The sequence below is a fragment of the Lycorma delicatula genome, chromosome 3 (genome assembly GCF_047948215.1).
Source record: "Lycorma delicatula isolate Av1 chromosome 3, ASM4794821v1, whole genome shotgun sequence".
In the NCBI taxonomy this organism is placed as follows: domain Eukaryota; kingdom Metazoa; phylum Arthropoda; class Insecta; order Hemiptera; family Fulgoridae; genus Lycorma; species Lycorma delicatula.
The window spans coordinates 219,774,024-219,799,239 of record NC_134457.1 but is presented as its reverse complement, the minus strand read 5'-3'; the positions used below and the strand labels follow the sequence as shown (position 1 = coordinate 219,799,239).

General features: G+C 31.5%; 1 pseudogene; it reads left to right on the top strand.

Annotated features, from left to right (window-relative positions):
• Positions 1 to 25,216, top strand: part of LOC142321313 (hormone-sensitive lipase-like) — an 85,246-nt pseudogene that overhangs the window by 40,571 nt on the left and 19,459 nt on the right.

The following is a 25,216-nucleotide window of genomic DNA, read 5'->3' as shown; positions in this document are numbered from 1 at the left end:
AAGTACAAGGTCTTCTGAAGCAGCTTTTTATTATTGCAATACCGGGTGAGCAACTGAAAATCGAACCTAATCGTCTCGAACTGCAGTTATTTTAGCGTCACGTTTAACACTGCTATTACTGTCTACTTTTGTCAGTTTTAAACTGTCCCTGCTACAGCGCAGTTGTGTGTTATTTTTTTTTTCCTTGAATCATCATATAAACTTGAAGCTTGTGCGTGGAATATGGAAATTTACATTTATTATTTACTGTAAATATTATTTTTTCATAGTAAATCTGATTTTTTTAAATCTCAAATTTTAATTAAGAAAAAATATCTATGTTTGCTATTTATACTTATAAAAGAACCATATTTCTTAAGAAATATAAATAATGTAATGCACTTACAGCACAAAAATCTTCCTAGCAAGAGAGTTATTTTTTAGATAATAAGTAATAAATAAATTATTAGTATAAATAATATATAAGTCCCAAGATTATTTAATTAATTGCTAAATTTCATTAAAAAACGCGTAACTTCTTGCCGGTATCACTTTTGAGTAATAAATGTAAATTCTATTATTCTGGAATGAATCTTTGTTAACTTTATGAATAATAATTACATTTTTTCCTTTGTAAAGCTGTAAGCAGAAAAGAAATTGTGGAATAAATAAATAAATTTTGAATATTTTTTACATACTACTTCTATTTTTTGTTATATCCGAATACATATTTATATAAAACAAATATTGAAAAAGGAAAATTAATTTTATAATCAAGAAAAAAAACCTTTACAGTCGTGGTTATTATTGCATTTGATTACTTTTAGTTGCGATTTAAATTACTGAATATTTTAGATTTTTATAATGTATTACAGTATTTCTTGTGAAATTGAACGCATTTAAAACAAATGAGGTACAAGAACCGACATTCGGTGTAAAGCTGTTTTAATGCTTTCCTGATTCTGGTTACTTATATAGTGAAAAAAATAATGATCGAAGAAAAAGTGTAAAAAAATTCAAAAAATCAGTATTTTATTACATTTTCTGCTTTCCCACACCAAAATCACCTCTCAGAAAAATTTTTTGATTTGTTTTCATTTACTGCGTTAAATTGAAGAAATAAAATAATTCCACAATTCGGGGTGCGCCTCCCCGATCTAGATTTATTTTGACAAGTGAGCGGTTGGGACACATAAGCGGGTGGTGAATAGCACCCTACTTAATCCGCTCACGTTGATAGGTAGCTCAGTAGGAGCTTTTAGGTAACGAGGTCGCTAAACTGTTTTAGAGGCACAGCAGCCGTATCTTGGCACTGACATTTGGTCTATGCTCTAGGGCGATTGGCGGGAGAAATGCCGGTTAACCAATACCTTCTAGTATACCTAAGTTTTGAGTAACCGACACAGTATTGCAGAATAAGGTAATATTTCTGTTAGAGAAAATATTATAATTTAATAATCGTAAGTATTATTATTTAATATCGTGTTACATCCGTTGAAATTAATGTTATCGGTAAGTTACCCGTTATTTTATATTTTTAATACATCGATTTCTCGCCGATTACATTTACGCTAATTTGTAATTATATTATGTTACGGTAATGAGACGTGACATGTATCGGTAGCAGTACTCACAACACATCCCGTGCGATCTTTATTAAACGACTTTGCCCGGCGACAAATATACTTTTAAAGCTATAAAATGATCTTTCAATCTAACTGAACAACCGTTAGTTGTTGGTAAGACAAAAATAAATTTCTGTTCTAATCGAAATGCGTCAGTACTTCATTTAATATTATATGCGCTGTTTAATTAGCGATTAGTATTTTAAACGAATTAAATAGCTAAATTTATTTTTAGTTTTCTATTATAATATTCACAACATATATTTTTTTATATATTTCAATACCGCAGAAAAAACTACATTTGTTTAGAAATATATTTATTTTTTTCCAGTTATACAACTAGAGAAGGAATGTGTAAACTTTATTATTTTTTTCTAGTACAGTTAGCATTTTATTTTAATAATTAAATACAAATATTTTAACACGATTTGAAATGCGCTGTTATTAAACGAGAAAATAAATGAAACTCAAAATTAAAGAGAAAAAAATGAGTTCAGGGGTAATAAGAGGGTACAGATTAACAATGTCAGTAATGAAACAAACAAGAAGTGTAATGAAAGAAGGCGGGGTTGAAACGCTACACTACTTGTAGAAGAGGTGTGAATAAAGGACATGAGACGACGGTACCGACGCGGCAGCTCTTTCTTAAATAATACACCGACTGACGGTTCCAGGTTCGGTCAGGTCTATTAACATTATTAAGGGAAGGAAGTTCTAAACTGCTGTTGCTTTTCAGACATTTCTCTACTCTTCTCTTTACTTCAACGTTCTATTCGACCGTATTTCATATTTTAAGTCGGCTATACCGACCGTCTGACCGACTGATAATGTCTTTTCCTTTTGTAAGTTAAGATTTATTTCTTCTCGCTCGATCTTTACCCCGACTATCGCTTTCAAATAGTATTATTTGTTGCGTCGGTTAAATTGTAACTTCTTTTATGCGATACTGTTTGTCCGCTGATGTTACGGTGTCCGATATTAACACCGTTGATTATATTGTGTCCCCGTGTCACCTACTTTGAAAACCGGCCTGTGTTGAACGTAAACACTGTTATTTGTAAACGGTGCTACAGTTTTTTTTTTTTAATTTCCGAACTAAATTATTAAAATCTTATGTTTATAAGATTTAGACGACCGCTTTAAACGATTATTATTCGAATGAATACTATCGATCGAATATCTTCCTAGATTAATTTTTAAAACGATAATAATAATTACTGTTATTTTGAAAATTACGTTATGAAGATAAAAAATTAATTATTTAATTATGTTATTTTGAAAATAAAATTCATTCTTTTATAGTATTAAGGTACATAAATTAAAATCTAATAATGTGTTAAACAAAGATGGTACACAAATATATAATACGAAAGGTAAAGTCGATAGATGGGTGGAATATATTGAAGAGTTATACGGAGGAAATGAATTAGAAAATGGTGTTATAGAGGAAGAAGAGGAAGTTGAGGAGGATGATATGGGAGAAACAATACTGAGATCTGAATTTAAGAGAGCATTAAAAGATTTAAATGGCAGAAAGGCTCCTGGAATAGACGGAATACCTGTAGAATTACTGCGCAGTGCAGGTGAGGAAGCGATTGATAGATTATACAAACTGGTGTGTAATATTTATGAAAATGGGGAATTTCCATCAGACTTCAAAAAAAGTGTTATAGTTATGATACCAAATGAAGCAGGGGCAGATAAATGTGAAGAATACAGAACAATTAGTTTAACTAGTCATGCATCAAAAATCTTAACTAGAATTTTATACAGAAGAATTGAGAGGAGAGTGGAAGAAGTGTTAGGAGAAGACCAATTTGGTTTCAGGAAAAGTATAGGGACAAGGGAAGCAATTTTAGGCCTCAGATTAATAGTAGAAGGAAGATTAAAGAAAAACAAACCAACATACTTGGCGTTTATAGACCTAGAAAAGGCTTTCGATAACGTAGACTGGAATAAAATGTTCAGCATTTTAAAAAAATGAGGGTTCAAATACAGAGATAGAAGAACAATTGCTAACATGTACAGGAACCAAACAGCAACAATAACAGTTGAAGAACATAAGAAAGAAGCCCTAATAAGAAAGGGAGTCCGACAAGGATGTTCCCTATCTCCGTTACTTTTTAATCTTTACATGGAACTAGCAGTTAATGAACAATTTAGATTCGGAGTAGCAGTACAAGGTGAAAAGATAAAGATGCTACGATTTGCTGATGATTTAGTAATTCTAGCCGAGAGTAAAAAGGATTTAGAAGAAACAACGAACGGCATAGATGAAATCCTACGCAAGAACTATCGCGTGAAAATAAACAAGTACAAAACAAAAGTAATGAAATGTAGTAGAAATAACAGAGATGGACCGCTGAATGTGAAAATAGGAGTAGAAAAGATTTTGGAGGTAGAAGAATTTTGTTATTTGGGAAGTAGAATTACTAAAGATGGACGAAGCAGGAGCGATATAAAATGCCGAATAGCACAAGCTAAACCAGCCTTCAGTAAGAAATATAATTTTTTTACATCAAAAATTAACTTAAATGCCAGGAAAAGATTTTTAAAAGTGTATGTTTGGAGTGTCGCTTTATATGGAAGTGAAACTTGGACGATCGGAGTATCTGAGAAGAAAAGATTAGAAGCTTTTGAAATGCGGTGCTATAGGAGAATGTTAAAAATCAGATTGGTGGAAAAGCGACAAACGAAGAGCAATTGCGGCAAATAGATGAAGAAAGAAGCATTTGGAAAAATATAGTTAAAAGAAGAGACAGACTTATAGGCCACATACTAAGGCATCCTGGAATAATCGCTTTCATATTGGAAGGACAGGTAGAAGAAAAAAATTGTGTAGGCAGGCCACATTTGGAATACGTAAAACAAATTGTTAGGGATGTAGGATGTAGAGGGTATACTGAAATGAAACGACTAGCACTAGATAGGGAATCTTGGAGAGCTGCATCAAACCAGTCAAATGACTGAAGACAAAAAAAAATAGTATTAACAACGGTTAATCCTATCCTATTAAGGGCATTTATAAGTGTGTCAGTCTGTCTGTTGTGTGTCCATCCCCCTTAGCTTACCACATAAAACAACACCACTAGTCCGAGCGAAGTCATTCCGTACAACAATAAGTAATAATGCGCTCAGGCACCGGAATGTACCGATCGCTAGCGGAAAATTCCGATCGGTTAGTACATGTCCCGTGGCGGTCAGGTGTATACTTGTTATATATTATATATTTATTACTTCTACTTATTATTTATACTTGTAATACGTATTTATTTCTTTAATCGTTATATACGCGAAATATATGTTACTAATATATTTTTTAAATCGTGTTGCGTTTAAGAAATTCGATCGTAAAGATGGTTTATGCGATGTAACGAGAGTTATTGTTAGAGGAATGGCGAATAATGTTATAAAGTGCAAAATTTTGACCGGAGGTGAGAAACGGTGTGTTTTCCAAGAATAACTTTGATCGATGAGAGTACAAAAGGGTTTTCATTGAAGAGACTTCAGTTTCCTCTGCGATTAGATTTTGTATAAAAAAACCATTGAATCGGTCGACATTTATTTGAGAAGTTTTCTGGCACGGGCAGTTGTTTGTCGCGTTATCAAGAGTAAAAGCACGGAGCGGAATGAAAGTGAAATTGTCTTCAGAGCGTAGAAATAAACGAGTGAAAAATGTCGTTTTTAGAGAAATTTTGGACGGTCTAGACCGATAAGTGGAACAGTGATTTTGGTTTATTGAAGAGAAGACTTTTTTTTAAATATAATAAAAGAATCGCCTAAGGTTTTTTGTTTGTATGTTTATTAATAAATTTATTTTATATGTTTTAATATTTATAAAATTTATAAATAAATTTAAATTATACTATACAATATCATTTCGTATAAAAAAATTCAAACTTCCGACGCCTATGCCTCTCTCTTTTTCTGTTTAGCCTCCAGAACCGTCGTAAGGTGTTACTTCAGAGGATGATGTGTAATGTTGTACGGTCTCAGTTCGACCGTTCCTGAGATTTGCGGTTAATCGAAACCCGACCGCCGTAGAATACCGGTACCCACGATCTAGTATTCAAATCCGAATACAAGTAATCGGGTCTTCACTAAGGACCGGATTGAACGGGGAAGATTTCCTGATATTTTTTCGCTTTTCCTTGATCGGTTTTCATCATTAAAAAAAAAAAATTTATACAAGAGGTAATCGAGTTTGGACACCACCTAATAGTCCCATTCCGAGACGCCGCCCGCCAGGACAACCAGGCCGGAATGCCTAGCTGCGGAGGGCGTGCCATAGGCACGCCGGGAGAAACTACTAATAAATTAAAATAATTTATTACTAGCCGATTTAATAGAGGAGATGAAATCTGACAGAAAATAGTCGTACATTTTCTATCATAAGCTGATTATTTGTCAACCGATTTTCAAAACTGCCATTTTGTTCTAATAAAATGTTAACGTTTTGTAAAAACACATAATACGATAAAAATTGATACGGTCGCCGTTAACGTTAATACAGTGAAATACTAAAATAAAATAATCCGCCGTCGAATAAATAATTAATACGATGAAGTATTTTATTTATTAACTAATGTTGTTATTAATGCGTAAACAAAATATTACTGTCGACTTTTGAATCCGAATTTCATACGTAAATTTATCATTAATCGAGAGGTTTCAACTTTTTTTTGGATGCTAGGATTACGGCAATATTTTTTTCAAATTGTACCGTATATCTTTCATAATAAAAATAATTCGTTTACGTTTCCGATAAGTTTGTCTATCGATATAAAATAGATATATACGTACAAAATATGAATTTATATAATATATTCGGGTTAAGGCAAAATAACTTTCTTAGTTTGATTTTTTGCTAATTATTTTCAATTCCGTGAAAATATAAAGTTGCAGTAATACACGCACTTTCAGTTTGTTTACTTCATATCTCCTTCTAAGAATGAACAGATAGTAAGTACGTACGTACGTAAAGATGTCACGCCGAAACTAGTCAAAATAGATTCTGGGATGGTCAAAATGGATATTTCCGTTGAAATCTGAAAATGAAAAAAAGGTGCGCGTTTGAAAATTCATGACTCATTTACCTTTACTGTTTATAGTAAACTAACCCGATCTGAAGCTATAAATTCACGAGGCGTTTTATCGAATATGTTAGGATAACATTACTATTATATGTAATGTTTAATAAAAATATCTATAGGAATAGTCTATAGTAAATTTGGGTATTGTTATTGCATTTGAGGGGGATGTAAAAAAAAAATTATAAAAAATGGAAAGCGAATTATTTGCCGCTGCTAATAACACGGAGAGATTTGAGTGTACCACAAAAATTTTGTTTTGTTTTTAAAGCGATCAAAAAAATATCAGTAACGGCTAATTATTATGTTTATAGCGTGTAATGCGTATGATTAACTGCCGTTATTAATTCTCTCTCTCTCTCTCTCTCTCGCTCACTCACTCTCTCTCACTCGCTCGAAAACGGTTGGTCCTAGCGCTCTGAAAAATTTTCTCAACCTCCCTTTTCGCAACCCCGTCTCCTAGCGGTTCCCGTCAGACGATAATATTTTCAAGCGCCCCCGGGGAAATTGGGGAGGGGGGATCGATGGGGTGCCACCGTAATATCTCGGCAACCGCTGGTCCGATTTTTACGATTCAAACGGCGTAAGTATCAGCAGGTCGAGCGCTAACCGTTTAACTAATCGGGTACACTCTTGGTCGACCGGATCTCGGTTATCCGGAAATTAATTTTTATTAATTATAGAATTTGCATGAAAACATATGTTTTGATGCAAAAAAATATGTTATTATGTATACTTTCTTTTTCGTGTTTTAGCCTCCGGTAATTACCGTTCAGATAATACTTCAGAGGATGAATGAGGATTATATGTATATTTTTATTTATTTATTATAATAAATAAATCAGCTGGTAATACTTAATTAAGAAATTTGATGTGGACACTACATGACTTCTTTGTACGCCTATTAAATTACATATACACATTTTTTTTAATGAAAAGTACATCAAATTTTATTTTATTAATAATTTTTTTTTTTTGGAGTCTGATTCAAACCTAGAGGTGCCTTCCCCTTGTAAGATCCAAATATTTTATTTGGCTATAACTCTGGAACCGATCAAAAATTGATATTTTTGACTCTTTCTTAATCGCAGCCCTCTTCGAGAGCTTTTCAACGCTATATCATAAGCGGTACTTATTTTCATCGGTTCCAGAGTTATACCTCAATAAAATTTTAATTAATGAAATATTTGGATCTTTTAAGAGGAAGGGATATCGGTTCGAATCAGACTTCATCTCCTTTTTTTTCAATTTAAATATATTGATTTATTAATAATCATTAACCTCTGATTGTAAAAAAAAATAACAATAATATAAATATAAAAAAAACAATGTAAAAATATAGAAGTTAATAATAAAACAAAATTTTATGTACTTTTAAAAATGTAAATATGTAATTTAATAGGAAATCCCACTGGAAAATTCCCTATTCCCTTAGCGGGAGTTTAAAATTCCGCAGGGCGTCAACTTGGTTAATATTTTCCTTTTAAATATTATTTATAATAATTAATTCAAAGCTTGGTACCGCTGGGGAGCAGCTGTTGGTTTAAATTAAATAAATAAATAATTTTAAAGTTAAAAAAAAAATTAAGTCCACTAAGATTCGAACTGCCTTACGACGGGGCGCAGCCGATAGACCCCTTAGACCGATCTACTACAACAACTGCATATCATATTGCGTGAAAAATGTTGTATATAAGTTGCGCGGGAAAAAATTAAATATATTAGTTAGTATGTTTCAACCATCTTAACACTGTGTGCGTGAATTAAATTTTTTTCTTTATTATTTTATAGTCCCACCGTTAGTATGTGAATCCGTGTGATTATTTTTTTTTGGATATTTTTAAAGGAAAAGATTTTTCCTGAACATCCTCGTTCAGGGATGGAACTGATTATCGAGGCTTGCAACGAGATATGTCGAGTTATTAAAGACATAAGAGTTTGAGTTGAAGAAGTTGCCAGACGGGACGGTGGTCTTATTGAACATACGATAAGCAGAACATAGGTAATTTTTCGGTTAATTTATAATATGTAGTAGTAAAGGTTGCGAGGTGGGAAATAAAACCGCCGGTGATTCATAATAATTCTCCCTATATCGCTCGTAATAATAAAAAAATAATCGTTTAAATTCACTGTAAGTGATGATTTTAAATTCCTTATTTATACGCGTTAAAAAATCATTAACCTTGAAAACATTGTCGGTGAAGATTGCTGTTTACCGTTAAAAAATTACTTTATATGAAATATTTTGATCCTGCAATTCTGCTGGGGCGAATTTCGCTCGTGTTAGTATCTCGAGAACGGTAGCCTCTAGACGCGTGGGTTTAGGACCGATCGATCCGGGCGATGGCAAAGTTCCTTTCGGGTTAAGAATTTTAAAATGGCGTTAAAAATGCACCAGGGCGCGCCGTTTTTGAGGCACGCCCTTTTTTTATCTAACAAAAGATATATCCGAGCGATCCCGTTTCTTATGTATAATATGAATAAAATAACATCGGCTGTCGATAGTTAGCTATTACAACTATAAAAAAATAAAAATAATCCGCTTTCTCTGAAAGTAATGATGACTGATCGATGTATATCGTCGTTATAAATTTACAGCGTTAACCGAATAGCTATTAGATTATGAAAACCAACAATAATTTTTAAGATCGAATCGTAAATAGTGATCGTTGCGTATATTAAATAACGATCAACGATGTACACACATATCGCTGAAAGTAATGATGACCTGCATCGTCATCATAAATTTAAAATTAATCGTGGTGTTTGCAGTTAAAACATGTTTTATTATGAATTTTTCAGTCGATCGACTGTTTCGACATGTGAAGAACATACATTCGTCATTGAAAGTAGCCGTTCTTTAATGTATTCGAATAAAGAATATTGATTTGCATACGCGACCGGTCCCAGTGTTGAACAGAGTGAAGGTGTCGCTTGTAAAGGTGAAAGATTTCCTGTGTTTTAGTGGGCTTGGCCTACTCTGGGTAATCGCTTCAGCCTTCGCTTTCCTTATTACGTCCGGCGTGAAATGCTTTTTTCTTGAGATTGGCAATGCCGTTTTGTGGGACTTGTATCTTGTAAAAATCGATCCTTTGCTTACGGCAAATGAGCAAATGATGTCTATAATTATTTTATTGACTTTTTTCAAACTACAATTTCTTCCTAAGCAAGTAGAGATAAAAAAAATTATCGTTTCGGCTCCGGTTCCTCTATCGCGCTTTAAAATAAATATTTAAACTTCAATCGGGTTTAATGTAATTCTTAATTACAAAAAATTGTTCGGCTCTTCTTATGCGATGTTAGGACAAACGGATAAAAATCGGCAAGTTTTACTTCAGTAAAAATCTAAAGCTATCGTGAAAAGTCCTTTCTCCTCAATGTATAGACATGAATTCTGGTAATAAGAAAAAAATGGTGTCTAAATATGTTTTTTTAATTTGGATCGCTATATCTTACAAACATATCTGCACTAGACTTTCGTCTAGTCGCTTTCCACTCTCGGGTACTTGTAGAAATGATTTTTGAAATCCACCACCCGTCCATTACTGAGCTTAACAAACTAATCTTTATCTTAATAAAGAGAAGGTATTCAAGCGGTGTCCGGACAATAAAAATCTCCAACTTGAACCGATAACTAAAGTCTTTGAGTGGCCTACAGGGTAAGATTATGCATTTTCATTCAGACGAATAACAGCCATCGAGAGCAGCCTGCACCGTTTGATTTGTTTAACATCCTTCAATTCATAATAAGAATGTCTCATCAATTCTGCTAGTAGATTCTTTTGTTCCCAAAATGTTGCGACAATCGTTTTTCAGTTCAATAATATCATCTGAATCTGTACGGCTCACTTCTCTTTGATTTCATGGCGTCATGTCGCTCATATATTAGTATGAACATGAAATTTATCATCTACCGATTTTAGTTTCACTGTACGCTTGCTCATAAAAAATGAATTACAAAACACAGAATTACAAGTTGGGAACGACGATACCATCGTGTATTTCATCAACTGCTCCTTTACCGGCGAGAATGAAGAAGCGTTTGAACAAGTGATTACATTATAAATTCCTGATCTGTGACTTCTGTGTTATACAAGCCGTGCAAGATATATAAGTGATACCGTATAAAGTTGATTTCTTTACGTTTATTATGACACGATATAACCGTTCGATCCGATGAACAGAGTAAAAAGACTAATTTCAGGGCTGAATATCAGCTATAATTTAGTCGGCTTCGTGCTGGTCTGCAATAATTTTTGAGGGAAAGGCATCAGAAAAAAATTAAAATAATATAAAATTAAATAATATCATAAAGCTTTACTTAGATAACTTTTAAACCCTTATCCAAAAAAGAGTAAAAACTTTTCGATATTTTACTTAATAAGAGAGTTATAGCGATATTTTGTTTTTTCGAAAGGCCCTCCCCCATTTCCAGTCCCATGATCCGATTTTGGCCGTTAACGAAGTAGACAGATTTTCTGAAGAGTTATTTTTAAGGAACAATTTGAAAAATACGGCAGTTATCGTGTTTACAAGAAATTGAAATATATATATATATATATATATATATAAACTTTTGAGCTGACGGTGGTTTTGGGGTCTGAGGCTGTGAAACGCCAAGATATGTCGAAATTTTCCTGAAATCCAATCATTGTATTCATTACAATCTTTTGAAATCTATTTAAAACATTAGATTGCAGAAAAATATACTGAAATAAACCGTTTTGTAATTCGAGGGGTTGATAATTCATTCGCTTCGAAAAATAGATATTTTTCGTTTTAAACATCGTTTTAAACGATGTGTTTCGCGACATATCGTTTAATTTCGCTCTGCTATTCAGGAACGGTGTTGTGAGGATGAGTTTTGTAAGCGTCATCCTTAAGGTATCCCCCCGCAAGAAAAAGTCAGGAAAGGATAAATCAGGAGACCGAGGGGGCCACAATCCTTTCGAAATCGATTGTCCACGAAAACACCGATACAGGAAAGTCGGCTATATGAGCCGTAGCATTGTCCTGTTGAAACCACGTGTAATCTATCCGGTCTGCAGGTATAGTGTTTACAAATTGTTGCACCGTCTGTATGTAGCGCTCATAGTTCACAGTGCCGGAAAGAATGTATGAAGTTTCGACTGCTGATATTGAACGCGAAACTCCCATTTTTTTGTCCGCGGAGAGGAGACTAGTGCATCGATGTGGATTTCCGTACGCGAGATGCGTGAATTCTGTGCGTTCATGGTAGTTCCATATTGCTGGAACCGTGTCTCGTCGGATCGAAACCGATCGTCGGATTCATCCCCTGTCCGAGTTATGACATGAACCGCTGACAGAAAGCTACACCTTTTCCAGTGTCTTCAGGTAAAGTCTTCTGAAGTCAGTGTCTTCGTTCAGTGTTCGTGAACGACAGCAATGCTGTGCGAACGCATCTTTAAACGCTTGCTCGATGCCGTGCGGGCGTTACCAAAAAAGATCAGAACGGTCAGATAGACGTCGCACAGATTTCTTGGGACTAACAGAATATAAAGCTTGCACGTCGATCGACTTTTCTGATGGTACCGTTTTCGGTCGAGCGCTTTTGGCTGCGTCTATCGCATTCCCTGTCTCTTGATTCTGCCGCTTGATAGAGAACTACTTTTCTGTGAAGGCGTTCTGGGTCTGGGCGTAACTGGCACGTCTAATGTATCGGGAGGCGACGAATATATTCTGCTGCATTTTGTAACCCGTTTTACCTCGATTAAACTTGCAACTAAAGAAGAAAACATTCTTCCGTGAGATTGTGTCGCTCTTTGAACCGTCTGTATTTTAAATAAATCGGCGCTAAGATTTTTTAAATCGTTTGGTAATTTATTAAAAAAGGCAAAGTAAACGTAAGGCCCTTTCTTGTAAATCAAAGTTTTGTGTCGAGCGTTAAAAAACAGTTTTATTTTCTGTTTTGATAGAGGTGGATATCGTTATTTTTCTTTAAGAATAACCGATCGTTCTCTTCAGCAAAGATTGCAGATTCATAAACTTAAATGCAGAGTTAAGTTACCGTATTTAATTGCACGACAAATAATTTGCAGAACGTAACGAGGGCAAACCTGCTTTAAATTACAACAGATACACACATGAACTTCGTAGACGTTGAAGAGTCACGCAGTATGAGGCTGCAGTGATGGTCGTGCCACGTTCCATGAATTCCACCAAGAGAATTCCATTCCGGTCCCAGAACACAATAGCCGTACGCTTTGTGTTGGACAAGGTTCGCTTGAACTTCTTCGGTTTACTGGGAGAATGAGAATGCATCCGCTGTTTGTATTGTTCTTTTGTTTCTTCACTTTCGAAATGGACCCGTGTATCGTCCTCTGTGACAATTTTGTTCAAAAAATCTTCTTCATTGTGGTAGCGCTGGAGAAACTTTAGGGAGGCGTCCGTTCTCATTGTTTTGTGACGGTCGGACAGAATCTTGGGAACCCATCTCGCACACAGTTTGTGGTACTGAAGTCTCTTACTCACAACGGTGTAGAGAGCTGACCTTGAAATTTCAGGAAACGAATCGCTCAATACAAAAATTGTGAACCGACGATTTTCTCGAATCGCTTCATCAACTCGCTCAATGAGATCATCGCTTGTCACTCGCTTCCTTCCCTGACCGCCTGCATCATGAACATCTGTACGTCTTGCCTTAAAATTCCTCCACCATTGTCGCACTTATTCGTCGATGAATTTCAGCCGCATTACACTCCTCAGCCTGAAGAAATCGAATTACCGCATGCACTTCACACTTGGCGGCAGATGCTATTGTTGTAAACATCTTTACGTGCTAGCTGCGTGTTCAGAACTAAACGAAGTGACGCGGCGTGATTGAAGGCCGTACTAGAAACGCTGCGTAACATATATGCCCAAAGGTTCATCCGATTTTTGCGCGGGTTTTTATTTCGCGACGGATCGGACCTTGAAAAAAAAATAACCCTCGTATTTATGTCACCGTGGTAACTGAAGTAGGTTATGGAGGTTTCATCATCAAAAGTCTGTGTACTTTAGTTACCGCAGTTACTACTAGATGTCTTTTGTAATTTAGTTTCTTTTTCGAATTTCTATAAAGCTGGAATACTATAATTATTATTTATCAGTAGTATTTTCACAACCCTGACGGTAATAAACAATGCTGGGGTCCAGGAAATGGAGTCCTCTGGCTAGACAGGAATGGTAAGCAAAATGAGCTCTGTGGTCCTGGGTTCAGCCTCGTGACCCCTGGAGACCTTGAGACTCACCTGTGTGAAACCAAATTGTTTAATTAATTTAAAACTTCTATCATCTCACTCTAATTGAACCAAGAAGAGGAAATTTTTCCACGAAATGAAAAACAACCGTCTGAATCGTGCATCTGAATAAGGTTTAAATAAAAAATAATTTTTACATAAGCAAGAAGAACTTTATCAGAAAAAAATTTATCGGTATTAGATAGCGATCTAAGAGCTAATTAGAATAAAACTTGTTGAATATATTTATCAGAGTATACCGCTTTACGGAAACATAATAAGACAATATGAAAATCTAAAGGAAAAAATGGAAGTGTTTCAAATGGGGTATTAAAGAGGATAGATAATAAGTGGTCTTAAGACAAGTAAGAGAAGCTTGGTTGAATCTTGCAAACAGGTTAGCTGGATTTAAGTTGAAAATAAATTAAATCCATCTTGCAAGTTATCCATCGTATTTAAAATATAAAAATCTTAATTTTTTTGAGAGCCTTTCTCTTAAGTTTTTCTTGACAAAAAATGTTCACCCCTTCCTAGAAAATTAAAACTTAATTTATAATTAAGGCTGTATTTTTGTATTTTTTACACGGTTTTAAACAGTTATTTTTTACTTCCTTGTACAAAATAAACAAAGTATTGTGATCACAAAAAATTTTGATTTCCAGATTTCAACGGAAATATCCATTATGATCGTCCCTGAATCCATTTTGACTAGTTTTGGTGTGGTGTCTATATGTATGTATGTATCTCACGTAACTCAAAACAATTAGCCACAGGATGTTGAAATTTTGGATTTAATATTATTGGACCGCCTAGTTTTGCCCTACACTTTTTATTGCATTGACTGAACCAAAAGTGTCCAAAAAAAGCCCAAAATCCAAAAACATTTGGGTTTTGGGCTTTTTCTTAACTGCAGTAGTAAGCCCTCGTTGAGAGCTTTTCAACTGTATAAGTGGTACTTACTTTCATCGGTTCCAGTGTAATAGCCAAATAAAATTTTAATTAATGAAACATTACAAGGGGAAGGCGCATCTGTTCTAAACTAATTTTTTTCTCCTTTTTTTTAACTTTTTTTTTTTTAGTTTATATATATTGATTTATTAATAATTATTAACCTTTGATTGTAAAAAAAATTAAAATAAATAATTCAATAATAACAATAAAAAAAAATTATGAATATCCTTCGATACCAATAGCTTATGGTATTAATTTGAAAGAGACGTACGATGTAATGAAAGATGTTCTTGAAAAAATAAATTATAAAAAACATAGCTGGAACATATGTGGTGATTTGAAAGTTATAGCTATTTTGTTAGGCTTGCGGTTATGTTATACTAAGTAAACGTGTTTTCTTTACGAATGGGACAGCCGAGTTTAGAAATAAACATTACGTTACCGAAGAGTGGAAGAAACGAGACAACTTAACTCCAATTTGGAAAAAATATTATTCATGAGCCTTTAGTTGAACCCAAAGAAATATTTTTACCCCCTCCCCATATAAAGCTAGGACTAATGAAAACTTTTGTAAAAGCATTGAAGAAGAGTAATCCTGGGATTTTTGTACATCAGGCAGAAATTTCCAAATGTAAGTGAAGGAAAAATTAAAGAAGGAATATTTGTTGCTCCTCAAATAAGAGGAGTTGGTCAAAGATGATATATTTAAACTCAATCTTATATAATATAGAAAGAGCAGCTTGAGCTTCATTTAAAGACGTTTACAAAAAGTTTCTCAGCAAAAAAAATCCAACACTTACTACAATATTTTTAATAAACTTCTTATTTCAAACAGAACTATGGGATGTAATATGTCTCTGAAAATACATTTCCTCCATTCACATCTGGATTTTTTCCGGATAACCTCGGAGACGTAAGTGACAAGCATGGTAAACATTTCCACCTAGACATTTTGGTGATGGAAAGCCTTTATAAAGGGAAATGTAATACTAACATGCTAGCCGATTACTGTTTGACATTAATTCTGGATGTGCCTGAGGCTATCTGTAAAAGAAAAGCATCAGCAAAATCATTCTAACACAGGTATAGCTATGCAAAATTATAAATTTTACAGATTTTAACTATATTTTCCCTTAATTTTTTTGAAGCATAATTTATTTAAAACAAAGGGTGATAGAAAAATTGTATTTACAGATCTCTAATGTATGCAAAAAAGCAATTCAAGAAATGGTATCACACTTAGAGAAATATAAAAAAAAATGTTTCTTGTTTATCAGTGTTATTGATAACTGTATTCCATCAATATAGGCTCCATTAAAATACCCCATCAATTTAGGCTGTCTTTAATGTTGTGCATTTTCATTTGATATCTGTAAGTAATAAATAAAAGATTATTTGTATAATTATTTAATTACATGTTTTGTAATTAAAAAATAAATGTGATAAGTTTTTGTCCATGTTAATTATATAATTTTAAAATAATAAATTTATGTAATGACAAACTTAACCAAAATTTTGTAATAAAATGTTTTAAATAATTTGCTTCAAAATCTTTTCAGTGATCTTTGTGTCTACATTTTAAATATTTTAATGTATTTGTTTTTGACTGCTTTCTAAATGTAAATTCTTAATTTAAAAACAAAAAAAAATCAGCTTATGCTTAGTGTAATAGGAGGACAAACGGGACAAAGATTTTTTATTGTAAAAATTTGGTTTGGTTTGTCATCGCAAAAGTTTATATTTTTAAAGTAAGAAAATAAACTGCTTATAACAATAAGCCAAAATATCTCAAATATAAGTTACTCTTAACCTATGCATACTGTACAGTGATTTAACTTATTGTACTATATGCAGTAAATTTAACTACTGCAGTGGATCAAATTTTATATCTTTGATGCTGAAATCAATAATTTGCCATTTTTATTTAGATTAAATGTATGTAAAATATCAAAGTTAGTTTTATCCTTTTTTCGTTTAGAATAACTAAGTACATATTAAAATAATTTGAACTTATTTTTAATTGATTTATTAAATACATTTCAGTTTTGTGAATCGATGCAGACAGTATTAAAAGCTCTTGGAATTTTAATGGCATCATTCAGTGAGTTGTATTATAGCAATGGAGGTGTTATTGGTCGTGCTACAAGCTCCTTGTGGAATAGTAAGATGATAAGATTTTTATTTTTTACTTATTTTAAGATTATTTTAGTGATGATAGTATTTATTAAAAGGTTAAGTGATCTCTTAATCGGTAATTATTATAATTACTATTTGGCCATGCTGTGTCTCTAACAAAGTAAGGGGGGATTTTGTGAAATGAATAAAATCTAATTTACGTAAGACCTGTATTTTACTGTTCTAACTTATCTTATTTTTAATTTTTCTTAAAATCACCGTGCAATTTATCAGTCTTTTAGGAATTATTATGGCCATCTTCTTCTTTCTGCTGTAAAATCTTAATACAGATCTTATTTAATTTATTACAAATTTTAGTAAAAATTTATTTAGAAATTTATGAAAAATGTAATTCTACAGAAAAAAGTTTTGATCATGTTTTATTTTAACTGTTACTAAGTCAGACTTAAACATTGTGATAAAATATACATTTCTCATTTCTGATGTGCCAAAAACTGTAACAGAAGTAATAAATGTCAATCTTTGTTTATGCGTTTAAAGCAGCAGAGATATTTCCTTCCTGGCTTGATTAATAATCAAGCTGACAGCAGAAAATCATCCTTTTCATTAATGACTGATTGATTTATAGTAAAAACTTTATTGTGAAGTAATAACCTGCTATTTGTTTTTTCTACTGAAATGTTTATTTCCATGATTTGTATGTTATTGCCAGTAATAATTTGGTTGATTGAACAAACATTATACAAAAATTTAATTTTTCTACTGATAAATTTACATAGTTACTTTTCTGCTGTCAGCCCTAGAGCTATGCTACAAGAAGAAAAGTATGGTAATCAGTCAAAAAATGGAGTATGTGTTTTTGCATTTCTTGAAGTTTCATGACTCACAGAACCCAAAAAAAGAAAAAAAGTGTGTGTTTGTATGTATGTACATTTGAAATATAACTGTTGAGTGGATTACCTCAATTTGATGAAATTTGGTAGAGAGAAATATATACTCGTATATTGGGGAAATTTGTTGGTAAAAGTTTGGGTTTAATATCTTCAGGGGATGGGGTAGATAGTTTCTTTCAGAAAATTTTGTAAACATAGCTCTGCATTATATTAAGCTCAGTACATGCATACATGCTTATTTTACCAAATAAAAAAACAATTGCCTCCAAATTCTTCCCTTCCCCAAAAATTGAAAACCTGTCTTTTTATTTATTGCATATTTTTAACCAAATTTTTTTTATATCTTCCTAGGGTTAGTAATAGTGCAAGTGACCCAAAAAAAGTACTTTGGAACAATATTGGGGGTGAGAAGAGCCCACTCAAAGTTAAATATTAATATAATATAAATATAAGATAATTGAAGTTAAAAATATCAATTTTTTGAATTTTAAAACTTTTTTCACGTGCAATTGTTTTTATACTATATAAGAATAAATAAATAAACAATGCCAGTTAAATATAACAACTTTTTTGTCAGTTTTTATTGATACAGATTAATAAATAAACATAATTGTATAAAATTGAAACCATTATTCACAGAATGTGGATTACCAGATACAACTCCTGAAAAATATATTTTATAGATATGATAACAGCTTTGTCCTGGTCTTCCTCACCCAGATTTTTTTCATTATAATCTGAAGTGAGTGGAAACATATCAAAATGTTTGCTTTCAAGGCGAATAATCTAGATATCAACCTTCCTATTGAAAGCATGAACTTTGTGTCATTAATAAAATGTCTATCACATTCTTGTAAATTTACATTCAAGTTGTTTAAATGCAGAAATACATCAGCTAAGTAAGCGAATAGCAACAAATACTCATTATTCTGTAAAAACATTGAGAGTGGCGTTTGTTTATCATGGAAAAATATTATTAATGCATTTTGTAATGCCAATTATTGGGTTAGCACCTTCCCCTGAGATAACCATTTGATTTCTGTATGGAAAAGAATACTAAAAAATTCATTTGCTGAATTATCTGATTGCAAACATCGGCACCCTTGTCATTGATTTGCCTTGATACTGTGTCATTAGAAAGCAGAATTTCTTTGCTTCTTCCATGCCTATTAAAACACTGACCATATCAATTGCAGCAGGCAATATGAGGTTTTCTGTGATTGTATGGGGTTTGGTCATTTTAGCTATTCTTAATGCTACGAGATAAGATGCTTCAAGTGTACTTTTATCAGTTTGGCTTGATTTTCAAATAGAAGCTTATTGATTTCCCAAAATATGTAAAAAAAAATTGTTACAGTTTGACTGCACACTAAAAAACTGAAACCTCAGTTATTAGTGTTTTCAATGAAACTACACTTTTAAAAACTTAAATAAAGGCACCAGATGCACGCTTCACATTTGAAACTAAACTGATGTTCTACAATCCCTTACACCTCTTTTATACTGCTGAGAGCACAATTTGTTCAAGTATGTCATATTCATATCCGAATATGATGCTCTCACAGTGAATATTATGCAAGCAGATCAAATTGCAAGGAGCACATACACATAAAGTTGAAACCTGTAAATTGTTCAAGTTTGTACACTTCATAAATGCATGTTCATACCCCTTGCTATCAATGTAGCTAAATAATTTTAATTAGTTTCCATTGGGTTGGGGGTCTTGAAATATTTATTATATATTTTTTTTACTTTTTGGGGATCATGGAGTTAAAAAGGTTGAGAATCACTGCGTTAATATAAATTGAAATAGTTTATTAATTTTATGCTTTATTTAAATTTGTTTCAAGGTAGTAAGTATTTACTGAATCCTGAGTTAAGAGCTAAAAGGATCGTTAATATATCACAGTACGCATCAGTCAATTTCTGTAAACAGTTTTGGTTTCTTGGAGAAATGGGTAAGTTTAGATAATTTATTGATTTTTTATGTTTTTTTCAGTTATACAGTTTTTTATTAACAGGTCTTAAATAATTTTATTTAAAAATTGAATATGATTTACAAATATTTTTACTTATTCTTTACCTGATTAGTATGACAAAATGTTTAATGTAATTAATCACTTCCTAAATATATGGAAATGTGCTTAGAGCACCAAATAAGCTGACCTGACCTGTAAAAGAGCTTCCAGAATTATATTTTTTATTTATTTAGAAAGTTCTCTTTATTTGTATTTTAATTATTTCTAAACTTAAACAGTGAAACTTACTCTAATGGGCACTTCCGATATCAGACTTCTCCAAATACTTGATAGTTTTAGAATCTTCCTCATTTTTATGTTTGAAATAATAGGTGCAATATTTATCAATACTGGATCTTCTTAACAATGAACATGGGCACTGAACTTCTATACTAAAAGAGGCTCCATCTTGTTGGAATACAAAGTTATTGGAATCATCTTTCAGTTGAGGAAACAACCACAGCTGCATCATATCAAGGTATGAAATACCTGTTGTGGTATTCTCTGAGAAGTAAAATGTTCTGTACACCTTTGTTTTAGAAACTACGCCAAAAAAATTAAGTTTTGGGGAATTATGTTCACGTTCTACAGAATTAGGTTGTTCAGTACCCCATATCCTGATGTTATGATTCACCTTTCCATTCAAGTTAAATGTCGCATTGTAACTAAACACCAGATGGTTATCAATTATTTGATTGAGACGGTTATATAAAGTTAAAATACACCAAAAGTTAAATACACCAGACGGTTATATAAAGTTATTTTATGTATACTACTTTTTTTAAATTTGATGAATTGTTTATAATCACCCTATATTATTATGTGTTTAAGAGTAAGTGAGGTCTTTCATTAATAATCAGTCTCACATTTAATTATTATGTAAATCTCCTATATTTATATTAGTTACTGAATTTAATCCTAACATTACTACTGTAACTGATTTATGATTGTGTAAAGATTGCATTGTTATGTTTTGTCAATAAGTGTAATTATAAAATACATAAAATTGTTAATTTTAATATCTTTATTTAATTTATTATTTTCCTACATGTATGTTGCAATCTGTTGAACTTATGAACAATAAGCAGTCCTTCCACAGCCCAGTGAAATATGAGGATGATATGTAGTCTTGTACAGACAGACTCAGGCCAACCATTTCTGAGATGTGTGGTTGAACTCCAACCACCAAAGTATGCCAGTATCCACTGTTAAGTATTCAAATCCATATGAAAGCAACTGAATTTACTAGGATTTGAACCTCAAACCTTTGACTTTGAAAATTAGCTGTTAAACAATTGATTTGCGATTATAAGTTAACCACTAGACCAGCCAGTGAGTTAATTTTAATACAAGGTTTTTTTTAGAAGTTTATGTTTCTATTGTTAAATTCTTTTGAATTTGAAACATGCTTTTAATTTCTTTAGTAGCCTTTTTCCATTATCTGTTTTGCTTTATGAAGAATTATATGTATATGTTTTTTAACATATATTTTATGTTTCTGTATTTTGAAAGTGATAAATTACCAAATCAATTAAGTAGTTTAACTGCAAGACTAGAGAGATGCATCTATTATTTCATTAAACATTACCTTCCATGGCTTAAGTGCATTTTATTAAAAACTTGTGTAGCCTAGTATTTATAAATACAAGAAATACGTCTTCAGTTAGGACTAGTCAGCCATTAAAAAATAATAAATAAGAGGAAAAAATTAATACTGATTATTTTATTTATTTATTTCTTTTTTTTTTTTTTAATTTTTTGATATAGTAGTCATTATTTTCCAAACGGTTTTTATACTCAGAAATGATTATAGTTATATCCATAAAAATTCAGCATTCTTTCATCTGATTCTATACCATCATTCTCAACTACACACTGTACCTGAGTCTGTAGAACTAATCTACTTATTGGGTTAAAGGAAAACATTGAAGTCATTCGGTGCAAGGTGTGAACTAAAAAAACTAAGTCCTCATCAAAATTGCTTATTTTCAGTTAGTAATAGGCACCAGTGTGCAGATAAGTGGTGTAAAAGAAAACATTTTCTGATAATCTTGCATTGTTAGTTGCTTGTTTATTTATGCTATTTAGTTTATATGTTATTAAAGCACTTATGAAGGAAAATCTTAAGTGAATTTTTTTTTTATACTGATGAGTAGTTATTGTAATTATTTTATAATGTTTGTAATTTATTTATTTTTGGTTTAGATTTACTTCTTTTTTCATTTTCTTTAATAAATATTATTATAGTTATCAATTTAAATTGTAAAGAAAATTTGTATTACTTTAAAAAAAAAAAAAAGAAGAAAACATAAATAGTCCTCTGTGTTTGAAAAACAGACTAAAAATTGAATGGAAATACTTAAACTAAGGGTGCAGAACATGTTTTAAGCATGTTTTTTTTTTTAATATTAAAGATTATTAATTTGATTGTCAATCTCCACTAGTGGCTGCGTCTCAGGCTTTCATCCAGAAGATCCTTGTTTGAATCCCAGTCATGCATGGTATTTTAAATACATTACAAAAAATTTATATTCCATATTACTCTCCACAGCTTACAATTGAATTAATTGTAAGTAACATTTGATTCGTGAAACTTAAATAGTACAGTTAACTCCCCATACATAATACTGTATTCTTAAAACTGGGTTTGTTTAAAGCAATCTAAATACTGGGCTAACTCCTAACCTATTTTTTACAACACAGTTTCACTTAACACTGAAAAAACTTTAGATACCTGCTATAAGTTACATAACTGGATTTATTAAATGTAAGCATAATCACTAGATAAACTGGTACTTGTTGGTTATCTGGATGCCACCTATTTTTTTTTTTTTTTTTTACCTTTTTCACCTTTTTATGGTCAAAAACTGCCATTATAACATGTAAGTTTATAAATACTTATAATAAAATTAGAAAATTCAATTGAAAACATTCGTTAATCTTGCAGCATTTAATATTTAAGGTTAATTAAATTAGACTAGGTTACACTGTGAAGTGAGCGTTAGGTTATATTGATATTGTGTGGAGTTATTTAAGTAAATGGAATCTTTAGTTACGTAACTTAACCTTAATCTAAACCTAAAATCTTTTATTATTGCAATGATTGGAAAATATTAAATTATATTGAAATGTTTATTTCTAATGAAATAATAATAATCTAATATAATATCAATAAAAATAGATAATAATGTAGATAAACCCAAAATACACGACATACATCCAGATAACCGATAAGTACTGAAAAATTGATGATAAACATGAAGTTTATTCTTGTAAAAATATGCAAACTTTTAGTTTTTAATATGAAGTAGTCACTTGGTTTTGTAACAGCACCTACCTAAAACCTGAGTACAGCAGTTCATATTCTTTCTACATACAGAAGGAAAATGTTAAATAAAAATTGTTTATAAACTATTGTATAATGTTTCAGTATTTATTTACTTTGTACAGGGATAAAATTTACCTTCTAAAAATAGATTTATTTCATATGTTTTGTATACATTAAAACAATGAAATCTCACTTTAAAATCATTTTTATTTGATTAAAAATAGGGATGAACAAAGCCTGCAGTGCAGTGTTTGAAAAGAATAATTGTATTTATCCATAATAGTTCAATAACAGTATTTTTTATTTCTTAGTAAAACAGATTGCAGTTTGTTAGAACATAGATATAGTATGAGGGTTACCTGTATCAATAAATTAACTTTCAAAGTCTATTTTCTGTGTATGTCTAAATACCTTGAAAATCCACTGTATTTTTTTTTTTGAAGATGAATTGTAACTCATCTGAAGAAATAGAAAATGCAGTTAAATTTATTGAATGTCATTTTATTGTATGTAATGATTTTAACTGTTAAAGTACTGATAACAGGATTAGAAAATTAATAAAAAAATTTGATTTTGAAAAACAATTTTTATGTAACAATATTCTCTTTTGTCATTACTATACAAAAGTGTGAAATTATTAAAACTAAATTATTATTTTCAGGTTCTTTCTTGGAAATCCAACATGTAGTGCTTTTTATGACAGCTACTACTGTTAGAACATTTTTTAATTAAGTAAAATGTTAAAAAGTAGTTAAAATACATGATCATGCTTCACTTTTTTAAGTAATTTTAATGATTTTTAATTATTTTATTAAAAAATGTCCAAACAACAATGATGGCAAGCAATCAAAATTTTTGATAGATTTTCAAGAAAAATCTTATTATTTTGAACTAGAAATATTTTACTTTTATCTTAAATTGAGCGTGATTTACCTCGGTACTCAAAGAATCAGTTAAATTAAAAAATATTACTGTACTTCTATGGTAAATTTATAATTACAGTATTTATATATAATTACATCTTAGCTGTACTTAACAACTGGATTTCTTCTGTACATTGATATTGATGATGAAGTATGTGATTTTCTTACAGCTAGGTGAAGCAGGCAGTAAGAATTTGGCTCCTGTTGCTGATGGTTTTATTTTCCATTGTCATGGTGGTGGCTTTGTTGCTCAGAGTTCTCGCTCACATGAAACATATCTTTGCCAGTGGGTTAAATCTATTGATGTTCCTTTATTATCTGTTGATTACTCACTGGCACCTGAACTCCATTCCCTAGAGCTTTGGAAGATACATTTTATGCTTACTGTTGGGCATTGAATCATTTAAATATATTGGGAACAACCGGAAGACGTATCGTTGCAGCTGGTAATGTACTTTTGGTTTTCAAATTCAAATTTTACACTTATTCCATTTTATTATATGATCAGTTCAAGAGTTATTCTATTTTATTTATTTTCATTTTTAAGTTAGCCACAGGATAAAGCCCAAAACTATGAATAAGTATGATATAAATTTTCATTTAAAGGTAAAAATAAAAATAAAAATTAATAATAGTAATAGGAATGAAGTAATAATAAAAATGTATGGCTATGTATGTTTATTTTTTACTTATTATTTGCTGTTTAATTAACACTTGGTATTGTGTGTATAAAATATATTGATGCTTTTCCAGTCTCCAAAACTACATATTAATCTGAATAGTCTGTTCATTACTGATTTTCTAAACAAGACAGTAATTTTGATATGTAATGTATTCCTACTGTTATATCTTTATTTAAGTTTTTAAGAACTAGTCAATCTCTGATCTCAAAACAGTCTCCTGTGTTATCAATTTCTCTTTTTTCCCCTATTCAGTGATAAATTTTCATCTTTATGTATTCCAGCTTCTTACTGCTCTTTCTTCTCTTCTAACAATGATTTTCCATCTAAACCTGTGTCAAATATATTTTGCTTC